At 41.7% G+C, this 24605-nt stretch overlaps 1 protein-coding gene across 4 annotated transcripts in view; it reads right to left on the bottom strand.

Moving 5' to 3' along the window:
* pum2.L (pumilio RNA binding family member 2 L homeolog) overlaps positions 1-12670 on the bottom strand; it is a 65357-nt gene extending 52687 nt beyond the window's left edge. The window contains exons 1-2 of one of the 4 annotated variants that reach the window (XM_041562046.1): positions 12404-12621; positions 8261-8323 (exon numbers count right to left, since the gene is read on the bottom strand). The gene's annotated coding sequence lies outside the window, so the exon portion shown is untranslated. Of the gene's footprint in view, positions 1-8260; positions 8324-12399; positions 12622-12651 lie in introns of those variants that run through there. The other 3 variants (XM_018261595.2, XM_018261593.2, XM_018261594.2) reach the window with 3 other exon arrangements.
* Between the last annotated feature and the right edge of the window lie 11935 nt (positions 12671-24605).

Consider the following 24605-nt stretch of genomic DNA (forward strand, 5'->3'; position numbering starts at 1 on the left):
TATAAGCTCAAATAGTGCTATCCACATAAGCCCAACTGAATAAGCTTGTGTAAAGAGGGGTATATATGTTCCCTTGCTTGTAGAGAGAGGCCCAATCAGATGGTTTAGCTATTCTTTGTTTAGACAATGTTGAATACGGGAATTTTAATGAGACAATCACCCTTCCTTAATGATCTCAGTGGAAGAGAGCCTTCAAAGCGTGGCAAGAATGGCGACCACCACTACTTGATCAAAAATGCCCCTTAACATATGTCCATTATAGCGGATACAGTAGAGTTCTCTGTCTCAGATGCATTATGAAACCCAGTGTTTACATCAATGCGGAATTCAGAAGCCAGGATTAATTAGCAGACTGACGGGAGCCGAGGGAGACCAAAATGAAAAGTGGAAAATGCAATAAGCACAAAGTGTGGCTCGTTCAGTCGCGCAGCCAAGGATTCTATCAATTCCCAGCCACAACACAAACAGAGAGGCCCAGGCTAATGCTGTATGAATTTATACATCAGGAGACGTTCCATACACCGGCAAAAGGTCTGAATGAAAGCACTTTGTACACGGTCACAATGAATCACTAGAATCGGATCCCTTTGGCCGCCTTCATCCATTTCCAGATGCAAAGGAAATTATTCAGAAAACCTGCCCACGACAAACGCTTCTTCATAAAAAAAAAACAAAAAAAAAAACACCAACACATCAAAACAAGTTCCCAAAATAGGTCAAAAACTTGCACAATCTTGTAAGTGTTTTGTAGCAATAGGAGATGAAAAAAACAAGGTAAACTTTAGCTTGCAATATTTCTATCTTTGGAGATACAAGAAACCCCTTAAATCAGGGATGTCCAACCTTTTGGCTTTCCTGGGCCACATTGGAAAAAGAAAAATGTTCTGGGGCCACACTCGAAATACACACAAACTAACTTTTGATTTATTTTATTGTAAAAGTGTATCATAAATCTAGTGGGATTTTTGACATTGTGTTTGAGAAACTATCTGGTTGAATGGAAGTTGCAATTCTCTGTGAATTCTCAGGGTGCTCATCAGATAATTTGGTTCCAATTCCTGAAAAGAGTTGCTCACAAATGTAGGCGCTGCATATATCTAGCATAGCGGCCGACACCACTGAAGAATGGTTACCTGAAGTTGTAACTAATCGAAAGCTCACTTGTTTACCGCTTTTGCTGCTCTAGGAAGCCACACACCCCATATAGAATTGAAAGCACACATGCACACAATTAGCGATGGCGTACATACACTCTCTGTGCGTGACATTGCAACATGACGTTTCCTGGATTGGCGGTTCAAGCTGGGCCGCATTCATATCCAGGTACAAAAAAGGAGGGTTGTGTGTGCACTCCTAAAGCTGGCCGTAGACGCACAGATCCTATCGTACAATTTTCGGATTGTGTGTGGAGAGTGCCAACATATTTCTTCCGGCGGAGATCAGTCGTTTGGTAGATGGGACAGGTTTGATTTTGACCCGACCGATCCCACCGGAGCCCATTGCGCATCGTAATCGGATTGTTTTGCCATATGGCCGAACGTTCAGATTACCCCCGATATAGCCATGCTCGTTAATGGCATATCGGGGAAAGATCCGCTCATTTGGCGATGTCGCCAAACGAGCGGATCTTTGCGTCTATGGCCACCTTAAGGCCATATAAAAACATATTTAAGTACAATAATCCCGTCTAAATAATTCAATGAATATGCAAGTGAATGTATTTAAAAAAAGAAAAACAGGGTTTTTAGTTACAAAGTTATGATCATAAAGCTGATAAGCCACCATACCACATCAAGGTAAACCCCCCCCCCCCATACGGCGGTCCCTAACTTGTTTAAAAATCTCCTGAAGCTTGTTTTCAATCCGTGGACTAGATCCTCCCCCGCCACCTGCGGCTTTTGAAAAGGAGAGACTGCCCAAACTAATGCCCTTTTTTTTTTTAAAAAAAAAAAAAGAAATTATAATAAATGCAAAGTAAAGTTTTGTATATATAAGGGGCCGCCGAAAGGGGGACAAAGGGGCCGCCGAAAGGGGGACAAAGGGGCCGCCGAAAGGGGGGACAAAGGGGCCGCCGAAAGGGGGGACAAAGGGGCCGCCGAAAGGGGGGGACAAAGGGGCCGCCGAAAGGGGGGGGACAAAGGGGCCGCCGAAAGGGGGGGACAAAGGGGCCGCCGAAAGGGGGGGGACAAAGGGGCCGCCGAAAGGGGGGGGACAAAGGGGCCGCCGAAAGGGGGGGGACAAAGGGGCCGCCGAAAGGGGGGGGACAAAGGGGCCGCCGAAAGGGGGGACAAAGGGGCCGCCGAAAGGGGGACAAAGGGGCCGCCGAAAGGGGGACAAAGGGGCTGCCGAAAGGGGGACAAAGGGGCCGCAGAAAGGGAAGAAAGGGCCCAGAGAAAATGAGAGCAGCACCTTCATCTCGCTTACCTTTCCCAGGTGCCCCCGAATATTAACCTGTGTTAATCACCTGTGTGGGATCTCATGCTAGAGACCCTGGTTCGATTAGCCGCAGCAACTCCTAGACACCCTGGACAAGGCACTTAATCTCCTGGTGTCTCAGCATATTTATATAAGATACCTTACTTGGTGTAAAGCACTTGAGTGTAACTGGGGGAATTAAAAATGATTCCCTTTCCAGCATGGCTTCAAGCAGAGCAGCTCTGTGAGTGACGCCATGTTTGAGGGCAGAGCAAAGCTCAGATAGGATGAATGTAAAGAGGGCCCCAGCCTATCAAAACCCACCCCCATGTGTGATGTCACTTGCAAAGCTGCTCTGATAGACACAGGGTAAGCGGAGGTAGCAGGGGGGCACCTACAAAAGAAAATGTTATGGGATGGTAGAATATTTGGGCGTTTCACGACAGGCAAAAAAATGCTGGTGAAGAATAAACCTTGCCAGATATTAGCCATAAAAACAAAGCAACAGACAAAGACAAACATTAGTTCTTGAGCAGAGGAGAAATAAATAGTATGTCCAGTCAACCAAATCATTTTCCATTTCTAGTATTACTGATCCTTTAAGCACAGATGAGTCAGCATTTGCCTTGCCTGACCTCCCAAGTCCATACTTTTGCTCCTTAAGGCTTGGATTTGCCCAACTTTAACCTAACTTTTTAACCCATGGAATATCCAGGGAATTAGGCAAGTTCTGCACATGTTTATGTGCATCCGGATAGATTCCCTTTAGAAACTTTGGCTTTAAATATAGACACTGCAGTTTTTGCCTTTAAGACCATTTTAATTTCCCAGATAAGAGTTTCAACAACAAATTGTGCACATGGACAGGAAAATACAGCTTCATGTAATAAACCAATGTTTTCATCATGGAGATACAACATGGAGATACAACATGCAGCGCCAAAGACGCCCAGTATTATAATTATTATTAACATGTATACTGTATGTACAGCAACAACATATTGTGCAGCACTGTAAATTAAAGATAGAGAACAAAGAAAACGGACCGCTACTGCTCACCGCTATTCCTGACCCGGTGCTCTGTCGAGCAGTGTCCCCACTGCGTACATCCAATGAACTCGAAACAGGCAGACGGCACTTCTAGAAAGGGTTTTATTGGGGTTACTGCTGTAGAACCTTACGCGTTTCGGGAGTAAATCCCTTAATCATAGGCCTATGATTAAGGGATTTACTCCCGAAACGCGTAAGGTTCTACAGCAGTAACCCCAATAAAACCCTTTCCAGAAGTGCCGTCTGCCTGTTTCGAGTTCATTGGCTGTAAATTAAATGTGTTTATGCTAGGGATGCACTGAATCCAAGATTTGGTTCAGGATTTGCCCAGAATTGGGCCTTTATCAGCAGGATTCGGCCGAATCCTTCTGCCCGGCGAACCGAATCCTAATTTGCATATGCAAATTAGGGACGGGGAGGGAAACAGCTTGACTTTTTGTCACTAAACAAAGAAGTAAAAATATTTCCCCTTCCCAAATAAGCAAATTAGGGGCGGGGAGGGTAATTGTGTGACTTTTTGGCCTTAAACAAAGAAGTCAAAATGTTTCCCCTTCCCAACTCTAATTTGCATATGCAAATTAGGATTCAGATTAGGTTTGGTATTTGGCAGAATCTTTCACAAAGGATTCGGGGGTTCGGCCGAATCCAAAATCGTAGTAGTTTATACAACTAAATCACATGAATTACATATGTAGAACATATGGAGTTACATACATCACAACCAATACCGGTACAAAAGGTGAGTAATGTCCTGTGCAAAAGAGCTAACTAAAGGGAAGGTAATAAGACACGGTGTAGGAGTGGGCAGAATTAAGTGGGTGAGAGATGTAGTACTGTATAGTACAGTATATGTATAGCACAGTATACAGTGGTGTTAAAAACTATTTGCCCCCTTCCTGATTTCTTATTCTTTTGCATGTTTGTCACACTTAAATGTTTCTGCTCATCAAAAACCGTTAACTATTAGTCAAAGATAACATAATTGAACACAAAATGCAGTTTTTAAATGAAGGTTTACGTTATTAAGGGAGAAAAAAAAACTCCAAATCTACATGGGCCTGTGTGAAAAAGTGATTGCCCCCTTGTTAAAAAATAACTTAACCGTGGTTTATCACACCTGAGTTCAATTTCAAAGGTTATAAAGCCATTTCTAAAGCTTTGGGACTCCAGCGAACCACAGTGAGAGCCATTATCCACAAATGGCAAAAACATGGAACAGTGGTGAACCTTCCCAGGAGTGGCAGGCCGACCAAAATTACCCCAAGAGCGCAGAGACAACTCATCCGAGAGGCCACAAAAGACCCCAGGACAACATCTAAAGAACTGCAGGCCTCACTTGCCTCAATTAAGGTCAGTGTTCACGACTCCACCATAAGAAAGAGACTGGGCAGATTTCCAAGGTGCAAACCACTTTTAAGCAAAAAGAACATTAAGGCTCGTCTCAATTTTGCTAAAAAACATCTCAATGATTGCCAAGACTTTTGGGAAAATACCTTGTAGACCGACGAGACAAAAGTTGAACTTTTTGGAAGGTGCGCGTCCCGTTACATCTGGCGTAAAAGTAACACAGCATTTCAGAAAAAGAACATCATACCAACAGTAAAATATGGTGGTGGTAGTGTGATGGTCTGGGGTTGTTTTGCTGCTTCAGGACCTGGAAGACTTGCTGTGATAGATGGAACCATGAATTCTACTGTCTACCAAAAAATCCTGAAGGAGAATGTCCGGCCATCTGTTCGTCAACTCAAGCTGAAGCGATCTTGGGTGCAGCAGCAGGACAATGACCCAAAACACACCACCAAATCCACCTCTGAATGGCTGAAGAAAAACAAAATGAAGACTTTGGAGTGGCCTAATCAAAGTCCTGACCTGAATCCTATTGAGATGTTATGGCATGACCTTAAAAAGGCGTTTCATGCTAGAAAACCCTCAAATAAAGCTGAATTACAACAATTCTGCAAAGATGAGTGGGCCAAAATTCCTCCAGAGCGCTGTAAAAGACTCGTTGCAAGTTATCGCAAACGCTTGATTGCAGTTATTGCTGCTAAGGGTGGCCCAACCAGTTATTAGGTTCAGGGGGCAATTACTTTTTCACACAGGTTTGGATTTATTTTCTCCCTAAATAATAAAAACCCTCATTTAAAAACTGCATTTTGTGTTTACTTGTGTTATCTTTGACTAATAGTTATATGTGTTTGATGATCAGAAACATTTTGTGTGACAAACATGCAAAAGAATAAGAAATCAGGAAGGGGGCAAATAGTTTTTCACACCACTGTATGTATAGTATAATGTCAGACTATTCCATCAAACAAATAATCCAGCTACAAGCACCTGCCAATGGTTAACAGAGAATACTAGTAGCTGGAAATCACAATGGCTATAGGATAATCTATAATAATCCACCAGCATTATAGAATTCTTATAAAAGACATGTCCGCAGGCACGACTGTTGAACAAAGCCACCGAGTTCACTTTCCAGAAGAGTAATTGTTTATAGGAAGACTTTCTTTGAAAAGGATGTTTTCTCGCTGAGTAGCTTGTTCAGGCCTGAGAACCTAGTGATATTAAAACGAGCGTCTTCCCTCATTGTTAAAGGAACAGTAACACCAAAGAATTAAAGTCTTTTAAAGTAATGGAAATATAACGTACTGTTGTGTTGCACTGGTACAACTAGTGTGTTTATTTAAAAAAATCTACTATAGTTCATATAAATAAGCTGTTGTGTAGCCATGTGGGCAGTCATTCAAGCACAGGATACACAGTAGATAACAGATAAGTACTACTATAATTTACATAAATAAGCTGATGTGTAGCCTAGTGGGCAGTCATTCAAGCACAGGATACACAGTAGATAACAGATAAGTACTACTATAGTTTATATAAACAAGCTGCTGTGTAGCCATGGGGGCAGCCATTCAAGCACAGGATACACAGTAGATAACAGATAAGTACTACTATAGTTTATATAAATAAGCTGCTGTGTAGCCATGGGGGCAGCCATTCAAGCACAGGATACACAGTAGATAACAGATAAGTACTACTATAGTTTATATAAATAAGCTGCTGTGTAGCCATGGGGGCAGCCATTCAAGCTGAAAATGGAGAAAAGGCACAGGATACACACAGAAAACAGATAAGTTCTGAAGAATCCCTTTGTATACTACAGAGCTTATCTAATGTGTATCCTGTAGCGATGCGTGGGTCAAGAATTTCTCAACCCGCACCCAACCATAACCCGCCCACTCCCTACTCGCATCCGACCCGGGCCCGCTGCGCCCCTTTATATATAGACCCGCAGTGATGTCACAAAAGGGGCGCGCAAAAGTCTATAAATTCTGGCGCCGGAAGCCAGTAGTACTAGGTCACTGGCAGGGAGAGCAGGAGAAGAGCTTGACCCACACCCGCCCCACGCATTTCGTCCAGGGGTCGGCCCAAACCCCAAAACAGCTTGTTTATATAAAACTATAGTTGTGTTTCTGCAATAATAAAACAGTACCTTGTACCTGGTCACAATCAAGATATTAATCCTTATAGATGGCAAACAACCCTATTGGGTTTATTTAATGTTTGAATGTGGGGGTTTTTTAGTAGATAAATGAACAGTAAAAGCAAAAAATGAAAGTGTTTTAAAGTAATGAAAATATAATGTGCTGTTCTGCTCTGGTAAAGCTGATGTGTTTGCTTCATAAATACTACTATAGTTCATATAAACAAGCTTTTGTGTAGCAATAGCGGAAATTGAAAAAGTCTATATGGCACAGGTTGAATAGTGGATAACAGATAACACCATTATGTTCTACAGATCTTATCTGCTGTGTAACTTGAGCGTTTTATCCTTTGAATGGCTGCCCCCATTGCTACACAGCAACTTATTTATATAATATTTTTATTTCAGCTTCTCATCCCTAATTTGCATATGAAAATTTGGATTCGGTTCGGTATTGGGCCGAATCTTTTGCAAAGGATTCGGGGGGTTCGGAATCCAAAATAGTGGATTCGGTGCACCCCTACAAAACACGCAAAATGCTTAAAGGGATACTGTCATGGGAAAAAAAAATTTTTTTCAAAATGCATCAGTTAATAGTGCTGCTCCAGCAGAATTCTGCACTGAAATCCATTTCTCAAAAGAGCAAACAGATTTTTTTCTATTCAATTTTGAAATCTGACATGGGGCTAGACATATTGTCAATTTCCCAGCTGCCCCAAGTCATGTGACTTGTGCTCTGATAAACTTCAATCACTCTTTACTGCTGTACTGCAAGTTGGAGTGATATCACCCCCTCCCTTTCCCTCCCAGCAGCCAAACAAAAGAACAATGGGAAGGTAACCAGATAACAGCTCCCTAACACAAGATAACAGCTGCCTGGTAGATCTAAGAACAGCACTCAATAGTAAAAACCCATGTTACACTGAGACACATTCAGTTACATTGAGGAGGAAAAACAGCAGCCTGCCAGAAAGCATTTCTCTCCTAAAGTGCAGGCACATGTCACATGACCAGGGGCAGCTGGGAAATTGACAAAATGTCTAGCCCCATGTCAGATTTCAAAATTGAATAGAAAAAAAAAAATCTGTTTGCTCTTTTGAGAAATGGATATCAGTGCAGATTTCTGCTGGAGTAGCACTATTAACTGATGCGTTTTGGAAAAAACATGTTTTCTGATGACAGGATCCCTTTAACTGCTCAGTTTTATAGTAATAACGTATGTTTGAATATGTATTATTGTACAATTTTAAAATACCAGGATAAAAAAAAATGTAATTTCTAATATGCTTGAAAATATCACACCACCTGAACACACAAATACCAAATGTTTAGTTCTAAGGAGCTTCTTCACACGAGTGGATCACAAACCTACAACAGGAAAGAGAACTGTAAGGCCAAAACTCACATCTATATTTACAGCTGCACTTTACAGAAGATATACTACTGAATTAAAAAAAAAAAAAAAAAAAACCACAACATCAAAACATATCTTTAAGTCCCCAAAATCATGCAAACGCACATGTGATTACACAAATAAGACGCATGTCGAAATCCGCAAATCATAAAAAGTGCAACAAATTTTTATGCCTTTTATGCTAAAGTCCCAACTATGAAAGTAACCACAAAACAATATATTTTTGTAAACGTTATATTTTGGGTAATCCTGTTTGTATATGGCATCTCAAAGGCACCCGACAAGCCTTTTGAAAATGACACATAGAATGTTTTGTCGTTGCTAAATCTTCTCCATCACAGGCAACAGAACATCGGAAAAAAACACCTTTTCTTTATTGAAGTCAGTCTGATTGTCTGCCAGTAAAACATTGCTTTTCCTGCATTTTGGCACGATTGCACAATAGGCCTTGTGAATACTTAAAGGGATTCTGTCATGGGACATGTTTATTTTCTAAACGCATCAGTTAATAGCGCGACTACAGCAGAATTCTGCACGGAAATCCGTTTCATAGAAGAGCAAACAGATTTTTTTATATTTCATTTTGAAATCGGACTAGACATATTGTCAGTTTCCCAGCTGCCCCCATTCATGTGACTTGTGCTCTGATAAACTTTAGTCACTCTTTACTGCTGTACTGCAAGTTGGAGTGATATCATCTCCTCCCTTTCCCCCCAGCAGCCTAACAACAGAACAATGGGAAGGTAACAAGTTAACAGCTCCCTAACACAATATAACAGCTGGCTACTAGATCTAAGAACAGCACTCAATAGTAAAATCCAGGTCCCACTGCAACACATTCAGTTACATTGAGTAGGAGAAACAACAGCCTGCCAGAAAGCAGTTCCATCCTAGAGTGCTGGCTCTTTCTGAAAGCACATGGCCAGGCAAAATGACCTGAGATGGCGCCTACACAACAATATTACAACTAGAAAAAATACTTGCTGGTTCAGGAATTACATTTTGTATTGCAGAGTGAATTATTTGCAGTGTAAACTGTGTAATTTAGAAATAAAAATGACACCATAAGAATCATGACCGAATCCCTTTAATCTCTTTAAGTAGCAAACAGCCTTACTCGCTTCTTGCTGACATCAATGCAAAGCACCACAAACACAGATCTGTGATTATCAACTTACATGGCAAAGCCCTTGTTTCTAGAAGACTACTTCTAGTCCTTTCTACTCGTGCCAATACAAAGCAACCAGGAGCAAATGGTAATCTTCTTTACTGGCAAAATGCCTATGGTCACCATTAGTGTTTTATCTGCTGCCATGCAACCAGCAAGTGAATTCAGCAACAACCACCAGTCATTGCGCTTGCAGGGTGAATAAAAAAAGTGAATATTTTCCACCTGAAACATGCCCTTTATGTGTGGGTGACAGGCAGTAGCCCTTGAAGTCAACAGCACCCTAAACTAACAGTTCCTCCGATTCTCACCAAAGCGAGGAATTTTCTGGCGTTTTGAAGTTACAAATGTCACTTATATTTATCACTGCCTGTACCAGCAACCTGTGCTGTAGCTGTAGATAATCAGCTCCCAAGCAATAAAAGAAAGTGCTGCTGCTTGGTGATCCGCATGCCTGGATATCAGACAATCAGTGGGTGCGCTATTTATTTATTCCATGTAAGCATGACAGGAGTGAGAGTAACAGAGGTGAAAGTCACCTCATTCTCTTAGGTGTAAAAAGGAAGTGTGTTTGTGTTAATCCATCATGTCTGCGGGACAACGGGTTTGGGTAGGCGGCTAAAGTGCGGGAATGGTCCCCTCCCACGTGATGTGGCTAATTTTACCATTTACCTGGATGATCCAAGCTTGCAAGGTAAATTGACCAATTGCGGGCTGGGTTGGGTAGCGGATCAACGGGGGCTAATTTCAGGGTATGGGTCTCAGAAAATTGACTCGTGCAGGACTCTACTTGAGGGACAGACTGGAGCACCCAGAGCCAACGTTGACAGTGGTAATCTTATAATTACCCTGGATTCTAGCTTCAAATGTATGAAAATTTGACTGTGGGACAAGAAGTCCATGCTCTGCAACACAGCCGTGAGCAGGAAATTACGTGGGCAACGGGGGCTAATTTTGGGGTATGGGTCTCAGAAAATTGACTAGCGCAGGACTCTACTTGAGGGACAGAATATGATTAATTGTATTTTAATGACACGAAACATGCAAGGCTTTTTTTACATAATGTAACATAAAAACTTTTTGTACTTTTGACTCCTGGGTTCTACTTTTGGATGTTACTGATTGGTGCCGGCCTACAACTACAAAAATTGCCTATGAAGTGACTCCCCCTTGCTGAAGGTCTGGGGCGCGAGCACCCAGCCCCATTTTTGACAGTGGTAAGCCTCGAATTACCCTGGATTCTAGCTTCAAATGTATGAAATTTTGACTGTGGGACAGGAAGTTGATCTCTGCAACACAGCCGTGAGCAGGAAATTACGTGGCCAGTAAGATTCTGACTATCACCTGGTGTGCCACTGCCCTTACAGCAATAGTGTCTCTTTCCTATCAGAGAAATGGTGCCAGTATCTCTTAAAATAACTTCAGCCGTTGTTAAAGCCATACGGACACATTCCTATAAAAATCATAGAACGTGTTAGCATCAAGTAGTGGTTGCACCTGGAATATTTTCCCTGAAAGCCCCCCTCAAAGTCAATGCTACTTATGAATGAAAACAGGACTTCAGCCTTTGGAAGGATTGCTCCGCCCCCTGCCCCGCATCATGGAGGCAAGGCAGAATATCCGTTAATAGTGTGAGCAGGTTGGTTGCGCAAAGGTTCGCAGGGCTGGGGGCAGCTTTGAGGGAAAATATTTCGGGTGCAATTACTTGATACAGACACGTTCCTATGATTTTTATAGAAACTTTTCAGTATCACTTTAAGAGCTGCTCAAATGCCAAGACCTCAGTCAGTTAAAAGCTGCTCAAATGCCAGCCATAAAGCAAGACCTCAGTCACAGTTAAAAGCTGCTCAAATGCCAGCCATAAAGCAAGACCTCGGTCACAGTTAAAAGCTGCTCAAATGCCAGCCATAAAGCAAGACCTCGGTCACAGTTAAAAGCTGCTCAAATGCCAGCCATAAAGCAAGACCTCGGTCACAGTTAAAAGCTGCTCAAATGCCAGCCATAAAGCAAGACCTCGGTCACAGTTAAAAGCTGCTCGTATGCCAGCCATAAAGCAAGGCCTCAGCCAATGTTAATAAGAACTGCTCAAATGCCAGCCATAAAGCAAGTCCTCAGCCGCTATTAAAAACTGCTCAAATGCCAGCCATAAACCTCATCTTTTGTTAAGAGTTGCTCAAATGCCAGCCATAAAGCAAGACCTCAGTCATAGTTAAAAGCTGCTCAAAAGCCAGCCATATAGCAAGACCTCAGTCATAGTTAAAAGCTGCTCAAATGTCAGCCATAAAGCAAAACCTCAGGTGCTGTTATCCCGACAGGACGATTCACATGACTACCAAGGAATACACCTCTTGAGCACGAGCAGAAAATAAGCAGCCAAATGCTTCACTTATTGTAATTTAACATGAAATCACATTCCCACACACTATATTCAGTTTCACCAGAAGCCCAGGAACTACAACTCCCAGCAAGTCCCTGGAGCAACCACAAAACCACTTAGCACCATCCCAACCTTATGGAACAGCATGAAGATGTTGCTGAACTAAAGAAGAGTTGTGAGAGTTGAGAGTTGCAGTTCATTAACAACAAGTGAAAGGCCTGGGGGAGGGGCATCCCTTGTACTTACAGAAGCCAGTGTAAACTCCAAATATCTTTTAACCTGTGGCTTCCCAGCTAAACGACAACTCCCAGCAAGTCTATGGAGTGTAGAGTTGTAGTTGAGGAGGAGCCACAGAGTCGGTGCGGGCATGGCCTCCCCATACAAACACAAAGTATGAGCCCTACACCCAGGCACCTTCCCCTCCCTTACTCCCTCCCACCTCGAGCCCCGTGCGGCCTATGGACTGTACTAACACCGGGACATACTCACAGCTCCAGAGCCGAGCCCGGGCCGCACGCACAGACACTGGGGCTTCTGGGAGAACCGCACTCACTGCAACATGGCGAGGGAAGCGGCGGCCCGACTGCTCTATCCTTCCTCCTCTCACTGGTGCGCACTGCAGCCTGGGAAAGACTGGCACCTCCTCACTGCAGCCGCTACCTAGGCCCGGCCTAGCGCTACTCACTTCCTGCTCCTCCCCGCCCTCTTATTGTTATTCCTCCTAGCTCTGTTCTCACCCTCCTCTCGCTGCTGTTTCCGGGTACTTCCGCCCTCAGTGCAGCCCGGGTACTTCCGCCCGCAGTGCAGCCTGGCTACTTCCGCCCTCAGTGTAGCCCCGTGTCAGACATTTATTTACTTCGCGTCTGATGTTATACATTCCTTATCTGCATTTGCTTTTCTTATGGTGCTTTTTCTTATGGGCTCCTCTGGGGTTATCAGTTCTCAGTGATTGGGGAATAGATTTAGTAACTGCCACTCCTGGGAACGGGTCTCACATGCTGCTGGGAAAGGTACATTGACTGGTATTTACAATCTAGTCACTCTCAGTCCCTGGGAAATAACCCTGATACCTTGGGAACTGACACTCTGGTTCTCCAATTCTAACTGGCATTTACCACTCTGGGGACATGTCACTATTTGGGATTTTGGCTGTACCAAATCTGAACCCCAATTTACAAATTAAATTTAACTAGTATTTACAATCTAGGACCAGTTCTCAGTCACTAGGAAATAGCTCATACTTTGGGAACTGGCACTCTGGGTCTCCAATTCTAACTGGTATTTACATTCCAGGGCCAGTTCTCCATCACTACTAAACAGACCCGATACCTTGGGAACTGACACTCTGGGGACAGGTCATCACTATTAGGATTTTGGCTGAACTGAATCTGAACCCTAATTTACAAATGCAAGGAAGGGCACATGTAATGTGCAGTTAAACCATTTTTACTTTCTATTTGTGTGACGAAAACTCACATAATTTTAAGGATCTGGATTTGGTTCAGCCAGGCACATGGATTCAGCTGAATCCTTCTTTAAAAGGCTGAATCCTGGCCGAATACCGAATCCTGGATTCGATGCATCCCTAATTGTAGGGCCAGTTCTCCGTCACTGGGAAATAGACCCGATACCTTAGGAACTGACACTCTGCGGGGAGGTCTCCAATTCTAACTGGTATTTACATTCTAGGAACAACACAGAAATTTGCCAAACACAAAAGGCTAGTGTAGCGGGGATATCCCCTGCACGTTTATTTAGTCATGTGATGTAACGTTTCGGGGGCGTGCCCCTTCCTCAGACATGCAGAAGCACTCTCAATCAGTGTTTAAAAACCCATAGTGATTTGCATAATTAATACAATAAACCAGTATTTAAGTGAAAAATACTTAGATAAACAAATACATTGTGAACAGTATTTTTTTTAAAAAGAATACATTGCGAACAGTTTTTTTAAAAGAGACCTTAAAACCATGTAAGAGCTTAATAAAAAAGCTTCATAAAAAATTAGAAAACTTTAGAAAAATTTTTTTAGAAACATTTTTTAGAAAATTCAGGCAGTGTTAGTCCCAATCTCCAAGTGGTAAAGTCCTCTTTGTTGTGCAAGTCCAATCTGTACGAAGAAAATTCAAAAGTGTGCAAATATTTGCTAAAAGATTTTTTTGATATTAAGTCAGTAAATTCAAACATGTAAGGTCCATTAACCTAGTGGATAAGGAAAAACACAAATGCAGTTGTGTATACCAAAATTTTTTTATAAAATATTAATAAACCAAATATACATTACTATCTTACCCTATCCGTAAGCTGTCCCTGGATAGTAGGTTGTTCAATGCAATTATCTACAAAAAAATCAAAGATTAGTACATCAAACTGGATACATTGTATGTAATATTGTAAGGAAACATTTAAAGAATAAATTAATTAATTAATACAATAAACCAGTATTTAAGTGAAAAATACTTAAACAAATACATTGTGAACAGTATTTTTTTAAAAAGAACAGTTAAAAAGTTGGATATATTTAACAACGCTACAGATAACAATGTGAATTGTTATCTGTAGCGTTGTTAAATGTGTCCAACTATGTATTCTTTTTAAAAAAATACTGTTCACAATGTATTTGTTTAAGTATTTTTCACTTAAATACTGGTTTATTGTATTAATTATGCAAATCACTATGGGTTTTTAAACACTGATTGAGAGTGCTTCTGCATGTCTGAGGAAGGGGCACGCCCCCGAAATGTTACATCACATGACTAAATAAACACGCAGGGAATATCCCCGCTACACTAGCCTTTTGTGTTTGGCAAATTTCTGTGTTGATACTATTGGGAGAGGTGCCGACCCCTCCAGCCAACACTAGGCAATTATCACCAGGAGAGAACCTAGGGGAAATAGGGATTTTTTTGCTGCCTATTTACATTCTAGGGCCAGTTCTCAATCACTGGGACATAGACACGATACTTTGGGAACTGACACTCAGGGTACACTATTTGGGATTTTGACTAAACCAAATCTGAACCCTAATTTACAAATGCAAGGAAGGGCACCTGTAGTGTGCAGTTAAACATTTTTTTACAACTCACAGGATTTAGATTTGGTTTGGCCAGGAATGTGGATTCAAAAGAAAACAATATATTGACCCTGGGGATCACATTGCAGTATAGAAAAAGTGAAGCATGACAGAGACCTCTAGTGACCAAACAGAGGTAAGCCATTTCTCAATAAAGTCATGCTGTATTAAAAAGTATTTATTGTAACAATTAAAAAACAACTTTACCCCACATGGAGCCTAACGCGTTTCATGCCTCTCAGCACTTAATGGGAAGGAAGTGAGGAACAATTCAATATACGTGTATTTGTTTCAGTACTAAATTCCAATAATTTGAATTTGAAATATACCAGTAAATTTTCTCATAAAAAAAATAGAATTTTTAGATGTGAACCTAATGTCTGAGGGACAGAGAGTCCTTTCCACTATTTACCGTAAGCCGTGTAGTGGAAACACCCTTCTACACACCCACTCTTGCCATTCAAAAAAATTGATAGGAGGGATTCCAGTGGGCCAGTTCCTGCTATTTAGGAGGAACTGCTCCACTGAAAAAGAATATTACAGATTAGCAGGAGACATGAAGGATCGATTTCAAGAGAGAGGTTATAACAAAACAAATATTAACCATACATTTAAGAGGGCAGCGAATATAGAGATAGAGGAACTTTTGGTACCTAAACAACAAAAAAAACACAGACAATTCAAGGATACAGTTACTTTTATTACAAGATATACTGTAGTAAACAATATAAAAAGGTTATCAATATTGTAAAAAAAATTCCTTCCCATACAGATCCAGTCTTATTTAAAACCTTAGATCAAGGGTTAGGCAGTGTAGCTAAAAGGGCCCATACATTAGGTGATCTGCTTTCTCCAAGCCATTTCAGAGATAAAACATTAATTATTTGATGTAACTTGCTATGTATAATTTATTACTTACACTTTATACTATTTGTAATATGTACAACTGCACCCCCTGCTAGAGAAATTGAGAAAGTAAACTGTTTTAGATATTCATTGAATCAAATGTTTTTAACATAGATTGGGTAGTTACAATGGTGGTTAATTGAGTGTTCCAACAGCAATTACCCAACCCTAATCTGATTGGTGATTTTATAAGAAATGGTCTATATCAGGCTTGCGGATTCAGCCTAATCCTTCTGAAGAAGGCTGAATGCTAGCCATATCCTGGATTTGGTGCATCCCTAATTGTAGGGCCAGTTCTCTGTCACTGGCAAATAGACTTCATACTTTGAGAGTAAATGACACTCTGGGGGCTGGTCTTAGATTCAAACTGGTATTTAAATTTTAGGGCCAGTTCTCAAGTCACTAGGAAATAACCCTGATACTTTGGGAACTGACACTTTGGGTCTCTAATTTTAACTGGTGTTTACATTCTAGGACCAGTTCTCAGTCACTAGGAAATAGCCCCTATACCTTAGGAACTGACACTCTGGGTCTCCAATTCTAAGAGGTATTTACATTCTAGGGCCAGTTCTCAGTCACTAGGAAATAGCCCTGATACCTTGAGAACTGACACACTGGGTCTCCAATTCTAAGTGGTATTTACATTCTAGGGCCAGTTCTCAATCACTAGGAAATAGCTCTGATACCTTGGGAACTGACACTCTGGGTCTCCAATTCTAATTGGTATTTAATTCTAGGGCCAGTTCTCAAGTCACTAGGAAATAACCCTGATACTTTGGAAACTGACACTCCGGGTCACTAATTTTAACTGGTGTTTGCATTCTAGGGCCAGTTCTCTGTCACTGGGAAATAGACTTGATACCTTGGCAACGGACACTCCGAGGACAGATTCTAACCAGTATTTACATTCTAGGGCCAGTTGTCGCTCACTGGGAAAAATACACTCTGTTGAGAGGTCCAAGATTCTAACTGGTATCTGGGGCATTTTCAGAGGCACAAATCTTTCCTGCTAAAGGGCTGTGGGGGATTGGGATGGCACAGAAGCCCAAAATATAAGATATTTGGTTTATAGTTTAATTCTTTCTTGACTGTTGGTTCTTTTTTAGCAGTAATTGATTGAACTCATTAGTCATGGTTAATGACCAATGACACTCGCTGTACGGATATGTCCCGCCCGATTAAGGGGATTCAGTCCTGTTCCTGTGGAATTACGGACTTTATTGATCAGTCTCTGCCACTGTCAAGACATGAGACTGAGTAATCAGAAATTAAACTCTAGGCTCACTAATTATCTGGGAATTAAATCCATAACCAGGCAGTCAAACTGCACTGTACTCCTGTATAGCATTTATTAGATTATTGCAATATCAGGGATTTGATTTGCAGGGTCCATCTCAATCAATATCAGGTAATTAAACTCACTATGGGACTTGTCTTGCTCATATCAGGTTGCTGAAATCAAAGTTCGATCCGTCACTTTCTGTAACAGGGTTTTAAAGGACAAGTAAATTGCAGGTTCAGTTATAAGTATAATATTGACTGTTCTCTGTTCACTGAGCAGATTATTTCGCCTAGTGCATCATATATGTACCTAAGGCAGCTGCAAATTACACAGACAAATCACAGTAGCACAGGAAAGTTTTCAAATTTCACCTTCCGGTTTTCATTATGGAAGCAAGAGAATGTTGGAGACTTACGTAATGTACTGATAGATGAGAAGTTTACTGTAGGTCCTGTAACCAATAGCAACCAATCATCATTGCTTTCACAAAGCAGATCAGAGCATGAGGCCTATTCATTGGTTGCTATGTTATAGTATTACTGGAGGAAACTTTGTGCCCATCAGTCCAATTACTTAATAGAAGATACCCACATAGACTTACCACATTGTGGAGTTTGCTGCCATCTTACCTAACAGCTTGGTTAAACATATTGGTGCTCCTTAAAGGGAAAACATATCCCCCCCCCCCTTTTTGACATAAGCTCATTTAGTTGGTCTTATGTAGAAAAATACAACCATGTTATGTAGAAAACATAAAAACTGTCTGAATTTCCATAAATAATATTTATTTTACAGAAACATACCTGATTCCACAGATAGCTGATAGCTGGCCACACTTTAAAAGAGTCTCTCGTTTGGTGAAAATAAGTGAATCTTTCCTTGATATGCCCACTGGGGTGACTTCGGGATGACCCAATCTTTTGGCGACGTCAATGCGGTCATCACCCAGATGAGATTTTTAAACCAGTCTGTTTGATATCTAAAATAGCAGATATTTGTTGTATATGACCATGGGATTGTCCTATATACTGGAAAGTAAGCTGCCAACTTGAACTGAAAGAGCCGAATTGGCAGCTAAATTCTGCTCGGTATGGCCACCATAACCTTGTTACTTTGTGAAGTGATGGATTCTGGAAGTTGAAGTCCCTTTGCTTCCTGTAGTAAGGAAGAGAGGGGAGGGGTTGCGTTACACCATGAGCCTATGGGGGATGGGGAACTGGTACCAGTGAGCACACAGACAGTTTTATGTTCATGGTCAAAACAACATGAATTCCGGGGAAATGTAAAATCCAGGAATGAAAAATAGGCAGTGTGGGACAAAGAAAAATTGGTGTAAATTCCAAGAAAATGTAAAATGTGGCATCTACTATATATTTATTTTTGGAAGTAAAAACAGTGTTTATGCACCTTTTCTACCAGGGATATTTCAGGGGCTGGGCCCCCTCTACACCAAGTTTGTTTGCGTCACAGGTCTCCTGTGACCCCCTCCCTTTCCCGTGCTACTGTTTTCTACATAATCCCAACTGAATGGCAATCATTTAAACGATTATAAGTATACTCCTTATTTCTAGTCTACCCCCTTCTAATTGTGTGTACTGCCCAAGTGGGAGAGTCTCATATTATGTAAAATATTTGTTCCAGGTCTAGTAACCCATAGCAACCAGTTATCAGGTGGTCTTTACATGAATCATTTAATCTGTTGCTTGAAATTTATCCTGGAGCAAACTGTCATAGCTTTAAAAGTATTCAAATATATAGTCTACAACTGTTTATGCTTTTGTGCAGTTGTATTTGGGAGAGGAAGAGATTCATTGGGAAAACATCCAATTTTGAGCATTTTTGTCTCCCTCTGCTAAGCTGAAAACACCTTTTTATAGTGTATATCCATGGAAATCCTAATTCCATGGTATCGAACAGCACCAAAACTGATTGTATTGCAATAAAACTGCTTTTATTGATGACCTGGGCATATTACAGTGATGTTTACATTCTGCCCAGTTGTTGCACATTTCTTATCCTTCAGTACTCACGTAAATAATGGTATTAACATAGTCATGTAAATAACAAACTATAGGTTGGTCGGGATGTGTAGACAGCTGCTGTTAGGTAAGATGAGATTTGGTGCAGAGAGTCGAATCCATTTCTCCATGTTGCCTGTTCATTTAGACACAAGTATTGGGGGAACCTTATACATGTACCCAATGAACTTTTACGCCAGGGTTAATATTGCAGTAATATTGCACCGATTTCTCCATCACCAGTGGGCTGTTGCACGTTAACGAAGGACTGTAAGATCCAATCCCGTAACGATAACAAAGGCATCTTTAATGATTGTTTGCCATCCAAACACAAAAGACAAACATTGGGCACATGTTGTAAATCAAGGTTATTCAGCTGGAGGCCCATATGATAGATCTGGAACTCCATGAGATTTTATGGCACCAATCATACCCAAGATCTCTATAGACCTTTTTGTGTGAAAATACTCTGATCTCCAAACAGTGTGGAGTCACCAAAATGCCCCTTTCAACCACAACAACAATCACCATAGGGAGATTTGGCCCACCAATTATTTTTGCATGTGTAGCTTTTATAGGAGAGAGACTGCCTAGACCACAGCAGGATTAATCCTCCTCTACATGTGGCTTTTAGGGGAGATAGACTGCCCATGTGAATTGATCAATCCCCTCTTTTTTATGTGTGCTACTAATTTGGCCACTTCTATTGTTCTTGTACATTTTACTTGGCCTTGGAGTGTTCGCACAACCCACTTTTACACTTTTTTGTGTACTTGTTTTGTATGCATCAACTGGCCTGCCCTCTACTTGGACAGAGTATATCTGAGGTTTAGTGATGTGCTGGTCAGGAAAAAATTCAACCTGCACCCGACCCACACCCGCTTTTCACCACAGGTTTCGGGTCAACCCATACATCACTACTGCATTTCATTTTTTAGGTATCTCTGGCATTACTCTCTGTATGGGCAGAAAATATTTGTGGTTATTCATTCTGATGGAGCAGAGGTTTGGGGGGTTTCAAGCCTACCATGATTTCAACACTGCTGATCTGAAGCATGGGAAAAGGTAGCGTTTACAGCGAACATTAGGAAGCATCCCCCTTTGTACACCAGAAATAACCCAATGTAATGCAGATAATTGCATTACCTGAAAGTCTAACTGCTCTTTCTTAGAAAAGCTTATACGATTAGTTAAACTATCACACTGAGACTAATTGTAGAATTACTCTGATTCCATCTGTGCTGCACACCAAGCAAAATGCTTAAGAATATGTAGGGAACAGTTAATATTTACCCGCATCTTTGGTTCCTCTGCAGAGACTTTGGGTCCTCTGGCTTCCCAATGGTTCCCCATGCCAGCAATGATGTCATCAGGAAATGGCACCATCTTGAATGGAATCCATATGGCTTGGGAGATGGCCTTCAGCCCAGGGGGTTGTTAAGAGAATGAGAGCACAGCACAGAGATCAAGGTGAGTTGGTGCCCAATGTAAGTCCCCCAGTTGCCATTGTGTGCAGACCTTGACAAGGAGGAACCTTATCCTTCAGTGAAGGGACTAAACACCTAAAACCCAAGTGATACCCCAAGCTGCTGCTGAGAGTGCCAACCCAGAATCTGAGTGCAAATTCCACTGAACCTGTTTGAGTCAAGTCAAGAGTCAAGAGTGAGTTTATTGTCATTTCATCCATATACATTTGTACAGTACACAGTGAAACGAAACAACGTTCCTCTAGGACCATGGTGCTACACAACACAACATAGATGTACTGGACAACAGACAAAAAGTTCAAGCGCAAAAATATGCAACTCCTGCAAGACAGGTCAGCACAGTGCAGGGACAGTACAAAACAGTGCACACTCAGCAGATGTAATGTAATAAAGATAAATAAGCTGCAATTGCAAGGGCACTGGGTTAAGAGCCATAGTAATGATTGGCAAATTTTAGATGAACAATGGAGTAACAAAAAAAAGAAAAAATCCTATAGACATGAGCCCACCCTTAAACAAATGTGGTATGCCCCTCAAATTAGTTAAAAAAATTATTTGAACATAATAGTAACAGATACCGAAAAGGCAAATGTGCTAAATTAGTTCTTTTCTTCAGTGTATACAATAGAGGAGTCTGAGTTCCCAGGCTCACTTAATAGTGGCGCTGATGGCTCAGCTCAATCTAGTCAGTGGCTGATTCAGGATATGATCTATAAAGCTTTAATAAAAATTAATGTAAACAAGGCTCCAGGGCCTGATGGCATACACCCCCGGTTCTAAGAGAGCTTAGTTCAGTTTTAGACCAGCCCCTATTTCTGATTTTCTCCGATTCGCTTTCATCTGGTATTTTGCCTATGGATTGTGGAAAAATTAATTTCAATATTTAAAAAGGGATTACAATCTCAGCCTGGCAATTATAGGCCAGTTAACTTGACATCTGTGGTGGGCAAATTATTTGAAGGCTTGTTTAGGGATCACATTCAAAATTTTGTCCTAGTGACAAATCATAATGCCATAGTGTCCTATGGCATTATGAGCAGCAATCAGCATGGCGTTATGAAAGATTGGTCATGTCAGACAAATTTGATTGCTTTTTATGATGAGGTAAGTAAGATGCTGGACAGTGGGGGGGGGGCAGTTGATGTGATCTATTTGGATTTTGCAAAAGCGTTTGATACTGTGCCCCACAAACGACTGCTTTCTAAACTAAGGTCTGTTGGGCTTCATGAAGTTGTTTTCCCATGGATAGGAAACTGGCTACAGGATTGGGTACAGAGGGTGGTTGTTAGTGGGACATTCTCTACTTGGAGTAAGGTTCTTAGTGGCGTCCCTAAAGGCTCAGTATTGGGTCCACTTTTATTTAACTTGTTTATTAATGACTTATTGCAAGTAATGTATCAGTGTTTGCAGATGACAAAACTATCCAGCCCAATTAATTCCATCCAGAATGTGGCACTTGAAACAGGCTCTTAACAAACTAGCAATCTGGGCAGCTAAGTGGCAAATAAGATTCAATGTTGATAAATGTAAAGTCATGCACCTGGGATGTAAAAATATCTACTTTAATGGGACTGCACTAGGCAAATCCATTATGGAAAGAACCTTGGAGTCCTTGTAGATGATAAACTTGGCTGTAGCAAGCAATGCCAGTCAGCAGCATCAAAGGCAAATAAGGTCTTGAGCTGTATTAAAAGGGGCATAGAGGGTACAGAGAAGGGCAACTAAGCTGGTAAAAGGTATGGGAAATCTTAGCTATGAGGAAAGACTGGCCAAATTGGGGATGTTCACGCTGGAGAAGTGGCGCTTAAGGGGTGATATGATAACTATGTATAAATATATAAGGGGATCATATAATAATCTCTCTAATGCTTTATTTACCAGTAGGTCTTTCCAGCTGACACAAGGTTACCCATTCCGATTAGAAGAAAAGAGGTTCCGGCTAAATATTGGGAAGTGGTTTGGTGAGAGCTGTGAAGATGTGGAATACTCTCCCTGAATCAGTGGTACAGGCTGATACATTAGATAGCTTTAAGAAGGGGTAATGTTCAGCAAAATTTGCATATTAGTGAATTTGCATAGTAACGACCGTTCACCAGAGGGAAAAGTCGCCTGGCGATAGGGTGCGAATGAACGATAGCGACGGTCTCTTTCGCTAGCGAATTGTCCTCTACACCTGTAAGTGAAATGGCGATGTCCCTGTGGATGGGATTTCTGACCAATTGTCTCTAGTGACGGCCACTTCACCCTTAAGTGAATCTGCCCCATAGAGTCCCCTTGCTAGTGTAACCAGCACCTACAGGCAGGGTAATTTTAATGCATGGGCAAAAGGAGCATATCTATGCCTAGGGCCCATCACTAATAAATAATAAGGAATTGAATGACATCATATAAAAGAGGGTTGTGTTGTAATGACATCATAAAAACTCCTGTTAGCGGGGTAAAAATATTCTCACAGAGACTTTAAAAATGCAACCCCCAAGCCCGAGCTATGGAGGGATCATGCCATGTATTTATACAAATGCTAACACTGCAAACAAGTGGCAGAACTGTGTGTTTCGGTGGCACCTTACCTGCTTCATGTACACCTACTTAATTGCTCCTCTCCCAAATCAATAGTCCAGGTACAATACAGCAGTCGATGTGACAGGCAGTTGCTAATTTATCCCATGGCTCTGCAATTCATACAGCCAGCTGGCAGCCAGTGGTTATTCGACAGTCACACTGTGTAACTGTAATAATGATTTACATCTACCTGATTTAACTAGCCAAGGAACAGTGAGTGCCAAACAAAGGGAATAGATGTATTAGTAGCATTCGGAACTCAGCAGTGTCAAATCGGGTCTGCTTGGGCCCCCCCCCCCCGCCCCAGAGCAATTAGACAGGCCAAGTGGTATAGGTTTATACACAGCTCTCTATTGGAATAAGGAAGGATTGATGGGAATTCTCATAGGCTGGGGCCCACTAGGGTCTGGGACTCTGATAGGCCAGTCTGACACTTAGGCCAGTTATCAGGGCCAGAACTAAGGGTAGACAGAAGAGACAGGTGCCTAGGGTACAACAGTGGGGGTGGGGGCGCTAGGCACCTACTTCTTCAGTTTGCCTACCCCTAGTCCCACTTGTCACTTATTTCCACCTCTAGTAGGGTTGCCACTTGTCTGGCTTTGACCTGGGTAGCCTTGTTTTCAGAAGGGCTGCCCTTGTCATATCTGGGACTCCCCTCGATTTATGCAGTAATCAACCAATCGCTATGTCATAGTCCCGCCTCCCTGATGGCATCACCTTCAATCCCCTGTCCGGAAAGGTGACAATCCTACCTCCCCAGCACCACTCATTTATGTGTCATGGGGGGGGGGGGGGTTTTGAGGCGGCCAGCTGGGTTGCTTAGGGCAGGACTTCCAGTTGTACATTGTATCGGAGTTGCAGTATCAACCCAAAAATAAGGTTTTAACCAGCTACATCAGTGCTGGGCACCCTAGGCAACCCAACTGCCCCTCTTCCTCAAACAAGCTACAGTTGGGGGAGCACAAGGGTCCGAACTAGGGAAAGTCATCAGAAGAGGTGCCTTTGAGCCTTAGGCACATGCCTCTCCTGCCTACTCCTAGTTCCAGCCCTGAGTTACATAACCATGTTCCCTGCTCTCTGGTGCCAAGTTTGCAGTCTACTCGTTCCCCTACACATATGTTTGTATTGACCTTGTATAGTGTATTTGCTGCACATATCCTCTCTAACAGGGGGCCTCTTTTCTAAGATAAACAAATCATATTTGCCTAGTGTTTATGTATCGCTTACACAATCCAATCTGTTTATTAATTCCAATTCCTGCCTTTTTTAAGTTCTCGGCAGATTGAGTGAGTGTGCAACTGTCAGATTGCACATATGCTTGCCTGTGTCAGGGCAGTGACAGTGAATTATTACTGGATTGTCC

Source organism: Xenopus laevis, chromosome 5L, assembly GCF_017654675.1.
Source record: "Xenopus laevis strain J_2021 chromosome 5L, Xenopus_laevis_v10.1, whole genome shotgun sequence".
In the NCBI taxonomy this organism is placed as follows: Eukaryota; Metazoa; Chordata; class Amphibia; order Anura; family Pipidae; genus Xenopus; species Xenopus laevis.